Source organism: Arvicanthis niloticus, chromosome 20, assembly GCF_011762505.2.
Source record: "Arvicanthis niloticus isolate mArvNil1 chromosome 20, mArvNil1.pat.X, whole genome shotgun sequence".
Taxonomy (NCBI): domain Eukaryota; kingdom Metazoa; phylum Chordata; class Mammalia; order Rodentia; family Muridae; genus Arvicanthis; species Arvicanthis niloticus.
The window spans coordinates 1,917,386-1,925,033 of record NC_047677.1 but is presented as its reverse complement, the minus strand read 5'-3'; positions in this window follow the sequence as shown (position 1 = coordinate 1,925,033).

The window sequence follows — 7,648 nt, the reverse complement described above, 5'->3', positions numbered from 1 at the left end:
CTGATGACTGAGACCCTCAGTAGATGCACCCCAAGGGTTCAGCCCATTGCACTGGGTCGATGAGAGGTCTAAGTCTAGCCAGCCCTTGCCTGAATAACTGTGGTACCTGAATATTTAGAGGTGTTTGCGAGTGGGTACTCGACAGGGAATGTTCCACGAGTGTGGATAGATTTCCCGAAAGTATGCCTGATTGCACAAAGGTTTGATGCCAAGAAACCTCCCCTGGTGGTGCCCCAGGGTGGAGCCCCCCTTTCCCCGTCAAAAGGCATAGAGATGGGTATGGGATGTAAACCCATTACAATATCTCATTTTGCACAGGGGATCAAGCCTCTGCTTTCCCTCACTGAGTTGGTGCCGCGCTTGACAGGCAAAAGGCTGTTCCATATTAGTAATTTAAACAGGGGGAGATGTAGGAAGCCGCGGTTAGCGGTGAAACATTCGCCATTTCAAGATGGCGCAGGCATCCTGTCCTCCCCACTAGTAAACAACTGACTGCGTAGGTGCAAAAGGCAAAAAGCGCGCCAAAAGTCACTGCCCATCCCAGGGTGTATTATGGGTAATGAGTGAACAGCCAATCAGAAGTGAACACGTCACTCTAGGGTGTATTTAAGCTGTGCCTCTTCCAGTCTTTCGGTCTTTTCCGCTTCTGCTTATACAAGAGTAAAGCCTCGCTGTAGTATTACCCGATCACTGCCTCCGTGTCCTTTTTCGCAGGCGAAGGGGACTCGGGAGGCGCGTGGAACAGATACTCTGTTCACAGTAGCTGGAAAAGGGGGAAAAAGTTCTTCTACCAACAAATGATCAGTGAAAATATGGTACATACACACTATTCAGTTGTCAAGAAAAATAAAATCCTGAACTTTTCAGGCAAATGGGTGGAACTAAAAAAGTTCATACTGAATAAAGTGTCTCAGACAAAGAAAAGCAAATGTCCCGTCTACTCTCCTTGGAGGTTTCCAATGACAAACCTTCAGATGTAAGTATATATCCTGAAGTAACTGAAAAAAACAAGAATGTAACAATGAACTATTTCTTAAACAGAGTGAGGAGTAACAAAGAGGGGAATAGATGGGAACAAGTCATCTAATAAGGGGGAAAGGAGGCTGTAGTCAGGTAGGGGGAATAGAAGCCTAGAATATGGTTGTGGCACATGCAGTGTGTCCAGACTAGACAGGAGTGCTGGATAGATTGGAGAGAGGCATTGGAAGGGAGAATCAGGTAGACCACTGGATAGCTCTGGGGAGGAATGTGCAGAATTTGCCTCTATGTCTACTTCTTGGCAATGTTGTGAGATGGCAATGGGAACAGAGAGGACTTTAGTGAGGTCTTTAGATTTTCTTGTTTGAATGTCAGAATGTATGGGAGTAAGGAGCAGAGCATGAGATTGTCTGTTTAGTTTCTTATGTCTATGCCAGAGCCAAGTGGAATTATTCAGAAGAAATGAGATACACTTCTCTGGAATTTAGAGAAATACTGGAATGTAGCTGAAAAATAATATGTATTGGTTTAATTGATTATGAGGTAATTAACCAAAAAGTTCACTTGGAAAGAATGAAGATATTATTTGAAATAGAAAAAAATCTAAGTGCCCAGTGTTGGAAACCAAAGTATAATGTATAGGAAAAACCTACTGCAGAAAACACAGAAGAGGATTTGGAGATATGAAATCCTGAGATGGAGTTTATTTTGCAGATGTTAGATAACATCTATTGAGAAACTGCCTATATCACCAACAATATGACAAGAAAAAGAGAAAACATTTTCTTTTTTAGACTAAGAGATCAGTTGTAAGTGGTGAGATCTATGTAGGACAGGCAACTATTTGCTAATCTTCCCAGAGTAGGAGGTATAATTCCAAATTTCTTATTCCAAATGTTCATTTTTGGAACAAAAGTGTAAGTTCATCAAACTGGAACACAAGGCACCATCACAAAGTTAATCTAAGAAAGTAAGTCTCTCTCTCTCTCTCTCTCTCTCTCTCTCTCTCTCTCTGTGTGTGTGTGTGTGTGTGTGTGTGTGTGTGTGTGTGTGTGTGTGTGTATTCATATCTGTTGCAGGAAGGGGATTAAACAGAACATTACCTGTTAAACAAGAGAAAATCAACTAACATGTAATTTGGTGGCTACTTGGGAGAAGTAGCTCCTTATCTTTCCTCTTATCTCAATATACATTCTAGATAAATTGGAAAGTTAAATTTCCTTTAAGGTATAGAATTTTTTTTAAAAAATAGAATAATCTTTCACTCATGTTAGGATATTATCAAAACTCATTTGAACAAAAAGGCAAAATAATTTTCAAAAATAACTTTCAAACGTATATATGTCAAAAAACTTATAGTAAAATGGAAAAATAATACATAGGTAAAACTCCACAAACCACCCTGCAGTACAAACCAATTTAAAAGTCATATAAAAAGAAGGAATTGTGAAAATGGTAGAAAAATAAACACCAAGAGCTGTCTCTTCTCCAAGGTTGCAATTATATTGGCCTGATCTATCTGATACCTCTGTCCTTTTGTCTTTCTTTCTCTTTCTATCTCTTTCTCTTTTTCCTTGTCTCTCAGTATACAGTGTACTGAAGTTTGTAACTTTCAGAGAAATGATTATATAAGAAATTGAGATTAATTTTAATCAGATTTTATATCTTCAAATAGTAACATGCTACTCAGCCTTTCCCTATCCGTCTAATAGGTAGCCACTAGCTAGGCATGAGATCTAGAACGAACTTACATATAGTTTATAATATCCAGGGTGAGCAATAATGATCTGACCTTGACTAACAGGACTCTGACAACACTTGCCTCAACTTTAATCAGATTTACAATGTCAATGTCTTTTTTTTCTTATGTAGACCAAGAATTCTATATAAGGATTATGATTTTCAAAAATTAGGGAGAAACTTAAACAAAACCAAAGATGGTTATCACTAGACTTAGTTGACAACAATACTAAATGACAAACCAGGGGCTGAAATACACAGAAGTACTCCAGTACTAGGGATTAAATGTTTTCTTCTAGAAGATTCATCAAGTCGCTTTACAGCAATGAAACCCTAATTAGGACAGTTCCCTAGTGGCTTGCATGAAGCCAGTCTAAAAGCTGTTTTCATTGTTACATGACTGCTTTATTTCCTACATAATTTAACTGACTAATGTTTACACAGTTCAAATTATTAGATTTTTTTAAATGTAATGTAATAGAAACATAATTTGTGATCTCAGTTCCTAAAAGGAGTGGAGACAGAATTGGAAGTCAACAGTGTTGAAGTGGTGATTGATACTGGTGCAAGTCAGAGAGCCATTACTTAGGATACTCAGTGCAGTTCCATAAATACATAGCTATAAAATCTACAGAAAAGGAAACAAGAAAGAAATTTAAAAGTTTCATGACAAAGAGACCAATTAAGCAATGAAAATAGCCATACAGTAAATGAGGAGCAAAATAGAATATAAGATACAAGCAAAACCAAATACCCAGAGACAAATATCATGACCTATTTTTAGTGTGAAATTTTAACACTCCAATCAAAGGACAAAAACCAACAGGGTGAGTAAAAATCAATCAATCAATCAATACCCCTCTAACCACAAGATTGAAAACACCTCCAGCTCCAGGGGATCTGCTCCTTGTTGTGGCCTTTATGTACATGAACTTTGTTTTTTTAGAAAGTAAAGTGAAAATTTTACAAGTTCTCAGAGAGAGAGAGAGAGAGAGAGAGAGAGAGAGAGAGAGAGAGAGAGAGGAAGGGAGAAAGGAAAAATAAAAAAAGAAGAAAGAAAGGATTAATACCTCCCCATACACACACTAATGAAATGTTGAATACAACAAGAACATAGTGTAATTTTAACTGCTTTTAATTCCTCATAACAGACTTTCTTTTTTAATGATCTTTTAAAATTTTTTTAAAAATTTTTTATTGGCTATTTTATTTACATTTCAGATGCCATCCCCTTTCTCTATTCCCCCCACCCCCAGAAAACCCCTATCCCATGCCCCCTTTTCCTTTTTGCTTTTATACACTTTTTAAAAATGTTAATCAAAGGCTTTATAAGTTTGGTAATGCTCAATCAAAAGTGTCACCTAATACCCAGCCTAGATATATCAACTATCTTTGACTGGTGGAGACACGTGAACAACTGCCTCCATATCCTCCCCCCTCTTTCTCTCTCTCATCATCTAGCTTCTCTCCTTCTTCTCCTCCTCTCCTTACTCCTTCTCTTCCTCTTGGTACCCCTCTCATCTTAGCTCCCTCCTACATATCACCCTTCCTGTTAAAATAAAACTTTTCTCTCAAAATACAATTAGAGCACAATTATGCCAATTTGTACCAGTGAGGTACAAGATAGTCCTAATACCCAGTCCATCATTTTGTTGACTAACCAGAACCTCTGTCATCTCTCCTAACTAAAACACTTAGTCCTGGACCTGGCTTTTTCCATGGCTTTAGAATGAATGTCAGCTGAAAACCATCCACTCAAATCTTTTCTCTCAAAGTAAATATCCAGGATTGGCTATGAGACTATAAGTTTTCAACCCCATCAGAAATCCAGAGTGACTGAGTTAACTAAAATTATGGGAAGCACACAGCATAGCTTCTAAAACTTAGCCAATTTATAAAGACTGCTGAATACCTGGACCCTCCCTATACTACAAAACATTGGAGCATCTGATCTTCAGCCTTCTGGCCCAGGATCATCTGACAGACCTTAGTGATGCAGAATTATTAAGGGCTGATTACTCTGTCTAGGCAGATATAATCAGTCAACTATTCTGCAAGTGTGTCCTTTTCTGGACAGTAATTTGTCTGTAGATGGAAAGAGGCAATTCTTGCCTAGTGGCTGTCTCACCACAAAATACCTGGTGTGTTTTTAGTGCTTCTCAACCGTCCTAATGCTGTGACCCTTTAATACAGTTCCTCATTTTGTGGTGACCTCCAATCATAAAATCATTTTCATTTCTACTTTATAACTGTAATTTCCTACTATTAGGAATCATAATGTAAATATATGATATGGAGAATTCTGGTATGTGACTCCCGTGAAGAAGTTGTTCTATACCAAAAAGCTCATGGCAAACAAGTGAAAACCACTGTTTTAGAAGAATGAAATTTCTATATATTAAATCAATGGAATTGGTGTTATGTTTAACTACACTGCAAAACAAAACAACAAACAACTAAACAACAGAAAGCCCCACGAAACATCATCAATTTTAGTAATGGCTCTTCAGTGTGCCAGACAATGCTCTAGGAGCTTTACCGGTAATTATTTATATTTTCTTTGACCATCACCCCAACATGGTACTTGATGTAATGTATTAATTTTCCGAAGATCTTCACCTGGTTGTCAGCAGAGCTACAATCAAGCAAATCTGTTCCCAACACCTGGCTTCTCCAGTTTTCTGAGTGAACTCAGTAACAGAATCTCTTTCCTGGTTTTTGGACTGCACAGTCCTATTATGCAAGCCATTAGACTAATCTCCATTTTATAATTGGCACACATTCTGTTATTTCTGTCACTCTTGAGAACCTTGCTTAATACACAGCTATTTTCTGAAAACACAGCCTGCCATGGCACTTTCACAAGACTCGTTTTCTGGAGTTCCAGAAATATGATTGCATTACAAACAGCTGAAAATCCCTGATCTTATTAATGTATAACATTGAAGAGAGCAGGAAGCTTTAGCTACAGTTCATTAAACAGTATCCCCCAACGACATCATATCCATCATAGCATGGTGGGACTGGGTTTAAAAAAAAAAAAGCAGTGCACAAACTTCCTTTCAAATAGAGGGGAGCTTAGTGGTCCATAGCAATTCTGAATTCCAGAGGCACAGGATAGCAGGTTCCTGACTAGCCTGGGCATATGATTGTCATCAGGTCTATGAGCTTCTCTAAGTGACCCTTCTGTTTGAATAAAATTAAACCTTTGTCTGGAGAAAAATCTTATTTAAAGATTGTGTCCTAGCCAGAGATGCCATAAAATAAAAAGCTTCTTTTCAGTTTGTACTCTCTGTGCTTCTTTCTCTCCAAGCTGGAATTGTCTGTCTAGACAACTTCAGCTTCAATTTTCAATATCAGTGTATACTGGCATTCATTATAGTGTACCCAGAAAATGCCTTAAAACAAAGCCTTCTTTCCTATAGCCATTTTAAGCCTGAATAAAACCACTACTCTTAATACTACATGCTAGGCATATGCTTGGGATGACATCACATCCTTTGCTGATTTGAAAGTGACTCTGAGTGGCTTTCTCAAGTCTTTTGGGCTTCATTTCTATACTTTTACTTATAGTGATAGTAGCCTGAACAAATCTTTGTTCAGAGTTATTTTTTAACTGTTAAACTATTTATTTTATAAAACAGCCAAGGGAAAATATTAATTACTATATTAGAATTTTTAGCTTGGCTTTCTGTGTATGGATAAAAATGTGATTAGACAGCTTCCTGTCCCTGCCCTCATATTATTTCTTTCATGTCACTATCCCTCTGGGATCCATAGCTAAAATAAATGTTTTATTCCAATGGGATAAAGAAGGAAAGAAAGAAAGAAAGAAAGAGAAAGAAAGAAAGAAAGAAAGAAAGACAAATGAATTAGACTTCTTACCAACAAATATTTATGATTTCAAACAAGATCAGTAACATACAAAATATCATGTTATAAATCTAATCAATAAAATTATATTGCAGTCATAGAGCTTAGAGAAGATTGGGCACATACACCATCCCTAACCCAGAAACTGTCTCCAATTGATAACCACTTACAAATGAAAATTTGATTTTCCAAGCTGATTAATTCAAGCTGGCTTCTTGTGGCTTTTGACTGAATTGCTTCTCTTCCTGGCCTCATACTAACTTTGTCAATGTGACCTAATCTTCTGGGTCCTTCTCATTCTCTGGTTCATTCTGTCTTCATTTGTATCTGTCTCTGCAACCTGTTTTGGTAAAACTGTCACACACACACACACACACACACACACACACACATACACACACCTTTTTAAAAATCTCTCCTTGCTCTTAAGTAGCTTTTCCTCTGTTCTCACTTGAGTTGGGTGTATCCTATCTCTGACTCATTCTGTCAAATTTTCTCCGGTTCATCACTTTGACCCCTCAATTAGACTGAAATTTCACTTTCAACCAGGACTGTTTCTTTCTACAAACTAACCTTACTTTCATTGTTATGGACTAAAGGACTGTATTTAGGACATGTCTATATCTCAGTCAGATCATATTGTAATCCAAGATGTGTCTGCATTTTGGCCAGATCATACCTTTGGATGTGATCCATTACCAGAGCAGCCATGTTGCTAGGTTACAATTTCTTTACAAAATTTTAATGATGGCAACTGACTTGGAGTTTCTATTGCTGAGATGAAGTAGTATAACAAAAAAGAAAGTTGGGAAGAAAAGAGTTTATTTTGTTTATACTTCCACATTGTAGTCCATCACTGAAGGAAGCCAGAACAGAAACTCAAACAGGGCAGGAATCTGCAGGCAGGAGGAAATGCAGAGGTCATGGAGGGGTGCTGCTTACTGGCTTGCTCTTCATGGCTTGCTCAGTCAGCTTTCATATAGACCCCAGGACCACTAGCCTAAAAATGGTACCACTCACAATGGCCTGGGCTCTCCCTCATCAAACAGTAATTTAA